The following is a 7,939-nucleotide window of genomic DNA, read 5'->3' on the forward strand; positions in this document are numbered from 1 at the left end:
TTGTCCCTTTTTGCAGGGATAGATTCTCAGTATTCAGTCATGTCCCCCTTTTAGGCACTTTTTTTTTTTTCTTCTGAATGAAATCACTTTTTGGACGTTACTTCTCTAGCCAAATTCAGATCATGACGGCATTCTCTAGCTTAGGAGAAGACTGTTTTCTCCTTGAGTCTGGTGACTTTTTTATTTGCCAGAAAGTCTAATTAGATAGCATTATCACAGGCCCAAGCGAAAAGCACAGTCTCCCTGGCTTTTGGAAAAGACACTTTGTTCTGCTAGTTAAAAGCAAGGAAGTTACCATTGCCTTTCCCCATCCCCCCGAGGTCTTTGGATCTGGCCCTTCTTCACCGGAGCTGTCCCTCTGGATGGACTGAGTGCGTGGGCCCACAGTGGGAGGAACCTCATCCTGTTGGCAGCTAGGAAGGGAATCAGGGAGGCAACAGGGGAGGGAGAAAAGCAGATCCTTAGAAGGTAGAGTCACCCCACGAAACAGACAAGACGGACACCTTCCTCTTCCACAGCTGGCTGCCATTCATAATGATTCCCTGCTGGCCTTTGTGGTCCCATTGGTCTGCCTTATAGAAAATCACCCTGGTGGAAGAGGGGCCTGTGACATCAGGGACACAGCATGATTTGCCTGTCATTCCCTGCATAGCGCTTCTATCTCCCCTCCAGTGAGGCCGTGGCCTCATAGCCTGCCTCAAGGAGTTTTCAGAATGTAATAGAAACATTTTCCTTATCTCTGAAATGGAGATAGAAATACCCCCAAAGAATCGGCCTTACATGAGCACAAGCTTTGGATTTGGGCAGACCTGAGTTAAAATCCTAGGCCTGCTACTCCTTAGCTGTGAACTTTAGTTTCTCATCTGAAAAGTAACTCTAATAAAACACCTGCAGGGAGGTCAAGAGGATTCACAAAATGAGGAAAAACATATAAAGCATCTAGTTCCTGGCACAGAATAGGTGCTAAACACTCACTCATCTGTTCCTCAGCCTGGCTGAAGAGCCTGAGCCCCTTCCTTATTGAAGAACTGGGACCAGAGGGGGCCATAAAAAAAAAACCTGATGATTCTTCAGGCACAGGGATTAAGGGGTCTTCTCTACATACACTCCTCAATGTAAGTGATGAATGAATGAATGGTGTGTATGTGTGTGTGGGTGTAAAATTCAGTCATGCATTTGTTCATTTTTTGTCTCATCCATTGGAAATTTGTTTGTGTGTTTGCTTATAACCTCTAGTTTCTGGATTTCAATATCTTCTGAAGAAGAGAAAGAAAAAGATTTGCTTATTTATTTTTTTAATCACATGCCAGTTCCTCTGAAGTTTCTGAGGGGAACACAGAAATATTCTTGCACAACATCACCAATAAAAACAAGGGCTAAATCACATTTTACCTCAAGAAGGAATTCATTCATTATCTCAAGGACCTAACCAAGTACCTAGCATTTCTACCAGGGAATTAGTAGCAGAAACCATGGACATTATGTCTATAAACTTCTTGAATGTTAAAAGAAAAATACAGGACTTGTGATTCTGGGGAGATGGAGTAGGTGCACTTTCCCCTATTCTTCTAAGTACAACAAAACCCTGAGACATTATATATAAAACAAACATAGGAAGACTCTGAAAGATGGAGAGAGGGCAGACTGGCTAGGGCCTTGAGACCTAAGCAATAGCATGGTAAGGTCCCTGTCTTTTTTTTTTTTTTTTTTGCCTCATATATATCAGATTTGGAGCTAAGGAAGCCAACAACCCAGAAATGCCAAAAGGAGCAGACATTAAAACCAAACCAAACCAAACCCCTGCTCTCTCTAGCCAAAGGATGAAAAAAAGGCCAACCTAACAAGGCAGAAAACTTTTAGACAATAACTGCTGTACTACGGCCAAACGCACAGGGAAGGCCAGCCCTGCCAACAGAGGCTGAGTGGGGAGACTGGACTCACCCTTGCCAGGCTGTCACGAGGCATCTCTCCTCCCTCTTGTATTTGAGGTGGTGCCTGAGGAGGCCGACTAGAGGGCTGGGGCTTTCTCCTCACCCCCAGCCAGTCACAAGGTCCCCCTCCTGCCCACAGGGTCAGTAGAGACCTACACCTGAGGTTCCACCCCCAACTGGCCATAGCGAGTCTCCCTTCTCCTTTCCCACTGAGTGTGTCATGAGAGGCCTAGTGGAAGGTCAGGACTCACACCACTCACTGCCCAGTGAGAACAAGCCCACCCCCATCACAGCGTCAGCTGAGGCCATGGGGGAGCCTCAACTTGCACTGCTGCCCAGCAGTAATGAAGAGCTTGTGGCCTTGGGTATCAGAGCTTGTGGCCTTGGGTATCAGAGTGGAGAGTCAGGCACCTCCCTCCACCTATCAGTGGTGAGGCAGCACCCCACTGTTCCCCTGCTGGAATGATGTCATAGAAAACCGATTAAAACAGAAGTTTAAATAAGATCTAGCCTCATTACATAATACAAAATGTCCAGGTTTCAATCAAAAATCACTCATCATACCAAGAACCAGGAGATCTCAAACTAAAGGAAAAAAGGTGCCAACGCTGAGGTAACAGACGTTAGAATTATCTGACAAAGGTTTTAAACCAGCCATAATAAAAAAAATCCAACCATTACGAACATGCATTAAACAAATGAAAAGAACAAGTCTCAGCAAAGAAATAGAAGATATAAAGAAGAACCAAATGGAGATTTGAAAACTGAAAAATATAATAACCAAAATGAAAAATGTCAAAGGATAGGCTCAACAGTGAACAGGAAGATAGCATAATCGATGCTAGCCAATCTGACCAACACAGAGAAAATGGACTGAAAAATAAACGCGCAGGGCCTCAAGGACCTGTGGGGCTAGAACAAAAGATCTAACATCTTCTCCGTCATTAGGGTCTGAGAAGAAGAAGAAAAGGAGGCTGGAGCTGAAAAAGTATTTAAAGTCCTATAGGTTCAAGAAGCTGAGCGAACTCCAAAGAGAATATGCCCAAAGAAATCGATCCCAAGACTCATCGTAGTCAATCTTCTGAAAACTAAAGACAAAAAAATTTCGAAGGTAGTGAGAGAGAAAGAACATCTTACCTGTAAGGCAAAAATGACATAAATGACAGCATATTTCTCATCAAGAACCATGGAGGCCAGGAAGAAGCGGCACAACAGTTTTCAAATGCCCAAAGAAAAGAGCCCTCAAGTCAGGATTCTATATGGAGTGAAAATATTCTTTAGGAATGAAGGGGAAATCAAGATATTTTCAAAGGAAAATAAAGAGGATTTGTCACCAGTAGACCTACCCTAAAAGAAAGGGTAAAGGTAGTTATTTAAACAGAAAGGAAACAATAAAAGAAGGAAACAGAACATCAGGAAGGAAAGAACATGGCAAACAAAAATATAGGTAAAAACGATAGACTGTCTTCCCTTTAGAATTTTTTAAATTATGTTTAATACTTGAAGCAAAAATTACAACATGGTCTGATGTTGTTCTAAATGTACATAGAGGAAATATTTAAGACAATTATATTCAAAGTGGAGGAAGGTAAAATAATGTAAAGTGATGAATAAGTTTTCTATATTTCACTCGAACTGTAAAACGACAAAGGTAAACGGTACAGTGACCCTGGAAAATGATTTGGCAGTTTCTAAAAAAAACTAAGCGTGTAACTACCATATGACAGCAATTAAATTCTCGAGCATTTACGTCTGCACAAGAACGTGCACGTGAATGCTTATAGCAGCTTTGTTTGTAATAACCCCAAACTGGAACCAGCCCAGATGCCCTTCAACAAGTGAGGAAACAAGCAGCGGCACATCCGCGCCATGGGACACTAAGGAACGCACTGTCGACGTGGGCAGCAACCTGGAAGAATCTGTAGAGCATTATGCTGAGTGACGAAAAGCCAGTTCCAGAGGTTTTCTACCCTAGGTTTCCCGAAATGACGAAATTATGGAAATGGAGAACAGATTTGTGGTTGCCGAGAATTAAGGAAGGGGTGGGAGCAGGGGAGAAGTGAGAGAAGTGGCCATAAAAGGGCAACACGAGGGATCCCTGTGGTGATGGAAATGTTCTGTATCTTGACTATGTCAATGTCAGTATCCTCGTTGGGAGATTGTATTGTAGTTTGGGGAGATGATACCCTTGGGGAAATGGGTCAAGGGTGCACAGGCCCTTCCTATTCCTATTATTTCTTACAGCTGCATGCGTGTGAATCTACGATGATCTCAAACAAAAAAGTTTAATTAAAAAAACAGTTTTGAAAGGCATAGTCTTTTCAACACCACAATGGCAATTTTAAATTTGGGACCTCTGGGACAGCGTCAGAATAGGCCCACCGGTCGATGTTAGAGCGCCAGGGGCTACACGGGCTGTGCTCACAATTACAGCCTTCTTTCGGAGGCTTTCCGAGAATTTGCTCTGCTCTGCCAGGATCGAGAGGAAACATTGCGCTGGGCATTTTCTGTCCATGAATTTTTAATTGCCTTCCTGCCGGGTGGCTGGGGAAGGACGTGCAGGTCATGCCTGCCAAGGCTAAAAGGCTCTGCTTTCCAGAGGAGGGAGAGAATGTGAGGGGATCCTTGCGCCGCTGCAGGCGGGGCATGTGGGATTGGCCCAGGTGGTGGGAGTCCCACAGGACTGAGGCAGGCTGAGTGTCCCTTGTCCCTGGCTGTGGGAACAGTCAAAGAGAAGTGGAGTGGGAGAGGTGTGGCTGTAGATGGTGAACCTGAGAGGAGAGATCCCACAGGTGTCCAAATCAAGGGGATTTGGGGGACAGCCTTGAGCTTCATGGATGTTAAAGAAACAGAGCACAGGGAATCGTGAGGGCTTATCCATGAGGCAGGCTCTGGTGTCCACAGCTAAATTCTTCCTGTGCTGTGGGCTGTGGGAAGATGTGACCATATTCGAAGGGACGAAGGTGCTAAGCTGGGTGTCCTTGGACTTGTTTTGGAGGGTTTTGGACAGGGCCATTCTCATTGCTTATGTGTTATGAGAGCCCAGGGCCTTATCAATAACAACCTCATCAAAACCCAGCCTTGGGCTGTTGGAACAAGCGCCTGCATGGGAACAAGATGGTGTAGATGGACCAGAGCACAGAACAGAGGCAGACAGTGGAGCCATAGTGCCTTCCTCTTGACTGTTCTGATAACATTCCGCTCCCCACACCTCCAAGAAGGTGGACATGCCCACTCTCTAAGGCCCTGTTCCTGACCACGGTTTCAGAGCTAGGCCTGCATACCTGCTCAGGTTGGGCCAACACATTCTCTCTCCCAGGGATCTGATATTTGGGACAGAGAGATATAGCAGCAGGGTGTGGCGGTGTAGGCATGTGAGCGCTGCCCTTGCTACTCAATGTGTGGTCCATGGACCAATAGCATCACCCCAGGGATTTGTGACTACCTTACCCCAGGCACCACCCCAGATCAGTTTAGTCAGGAATTACTCTTTAATAGATCCCAAGTGACATGTGCTTGGAGAAGCACAGCTCTAGAGAGAAGGTCCCCAGATACACCCATTGCCACGAGACCTGAACTGCCCCATGCCTGCCTCTCTGGAGAAGAAGAGTTCCTTTCTGGGATTCCAGTGGAATCCTATTGAATTGCCTTTTTCTAAGTCTGGGCAACTTGGTTTCTATGTTGTTTATGACCAAGAGAAGCTTGGGTGGGCAATGCATATGGGCAAGTCGGGGGGCAGCATGACTCAAGCGCAGGCTGACCCAGTTTGCTGCACTGCCCGAGTTTCATCAACAGAGGGTCAGTCCTCTGTGTTCATAGGTGCTCTGAATCTTGATCCATGAAAATCCTCCTGAAATGAAAGAGTTTTCAGTCATTTATCTTTTACTGTGAAGTATCTTCTCAGATTCTTTCCAAGGGGTCCATTTGCTGGGCCAGACATGGGAGGCATCATAGGAACCCTCCTGTGTTTACACTTTGTCAAAGCCTGGCTCTGCTTCCTCAGATAAGGCCTGTATTTAAATTGCTCTGTGAGGCCTCTTATAATAAAGTATGAAGCTAACTATATCTTAATAAAACTGAAAAATGTGAAGAAGGCATCTATCCCCTCTTCTCTGGGAAGCCCTCTCTGACTAGTCCAGACTGTGGTCACCTGTCCCTTCTCTGAGCCTTTAGAATGGCCTCTTAATCTTTTGTGTGCCATAGACCCATTTATAGAACGATGTTTTCAAATGCGTAAAATAAAAACCCAAAAGATTTCAAAGAAACCAATTATATTGAAATAAAGAAATCAAAATATTTTGAAAGGCGAGTGATTCAGTAATATATATTCTTCTTAATTAACCTTAAAATGATCTAGTAGCGAGACTAATAGTCACCGTAATTTCAAAGTAGTAATAAGTAAATGATTGAGATATCTGCAAAGACTGTACTGTGAGAGGAAAATATTTTATAATTTCTATGAATGAAGTCACAAGTTTTGCTAATATCACCACAGTTTGTTGCTTAATTTATAACAGAAGGAAATGCTAAATTTCAGTCTGAGGTTCATGAAAACAAAGATGTGATTTTTTTTCCACTCAAGTTCATGGATCCCTCGAAGTATATCTAGGAAGGGTTGGTGGACCTGCAGTTAAGAACTCTTGCCTTAGGGAGTACGTGGTTAATCATATGCAATAAATTAAATATAACCATCAAAATTATAAGTGTTTTAAAAACCATGAGCCAAATATGTATTAAAGTAAGATTCTGGCTCCATCTCTCCTCCACTTGCCATCACTGGGATCTACTCCTCTTTTATGTGGCATTGTTTTGGCAGGGTCCTGAGCTCGGTTTGTCTGAGTCTGTCATCTCTTGTCTCCTGGACCACTAGCCCTGCTCCAGAGCATGGCTGTTGAACACCTCAGTAGGCCTCTGGATACAAAACTTGTCATTCGCATGTTGACCACTAGATGACAGCAGCGCCTCACAGAATGCCTTTCCCCGCCTTTAGTATTCAATTCGAGGGCAATGAATTTTTTTAGAGAATCAGTTCCCTTTCACTCCTGGGAAAGCCAAGCTCACTCCTACCTGACCTCCCCTCACCTGCGTGGATTTCCCAAACAGAAATCACTGCATTATTTTGTTCTTCCTGTGGGGAGGCAGTGCAGGACAGCGGAAGAGTGTAAGTAGATGGACTGTCCGAGGTTACATACAAATTGATCTGACTGGTCTACATAGAGAATTCAATTCCTCCCAGCATTTACTGAACACCTACTGTGTGCTAGATCTAATGCTACGCTTCACGTACATGGGTACCCTGTCCCTGTCACAGATGTGTGGCCATGTGCTGAGCGTGAAGGGGCAGTGGTCCTTGGAGGAACGGAGAAAGATTTAGAGCTGCTGCGGAGAACCGGTGCTGGTATGAGCAATAATGCTCTCACTGGCTGTTCACTGCACTTGGAAAATTTAAGTCACAACAGACTCTGTGCCTGCAATGAGACTAAAGTATGTATGTGGATGAAGCCTTGAAGGTGACATGCAAAGATGAACTTGCTAATTGTGATACAACTGAAGAACGATGGTCTATACGAAATGTTCTCTATACAAACTGCTCTGTTCTATTGCCATTATATAATGAAAAAAATAAAAACGTGAAAAAACATATAATTAATGATACTAGTAAGAAGTAGACCTTAAGCTAGCCCCCACATCTATTACACATGCTACTCGTAGATGAATCAGGTTTGTTGAGAGACCTTATCGTAGATGGCATCTGGATCGCTGACATTGGCAGGAACACAGAGCACTTCCATGTGGGGTCGGCTGTTTTGTTTGCTTCAAGGTGGAATAAAAGTCTTTTAATTTTCAAATCCAAGAGTCAGGCTGGCTTCAAATGCTTCCGCATATTCCAGAGCAGCGAAGGCAAATCACACGGTCTTCTTAATTAGATGTGACTTTTCCTCCCTTCCACACGTGGATCCTTTAACAGGGGCGAAAAGATGGGCGGATTGACTCTTCAAATTTCCTCG

Source organism: Pteropus medius, unplaced genomic scaffold (genome assembly GCF_902729225.1).
Source record: "Pteropus medius unplaced genomic scaffold, Ma_sr-lr_union100, whole genome shotgun sequence".
Classification (NCBI taxonomy): Eukaryota; Metazoa; Chordata; class Mammalia; order Chiroptera; family Pteropodidae; genus Pteropus; species Pteropus medius.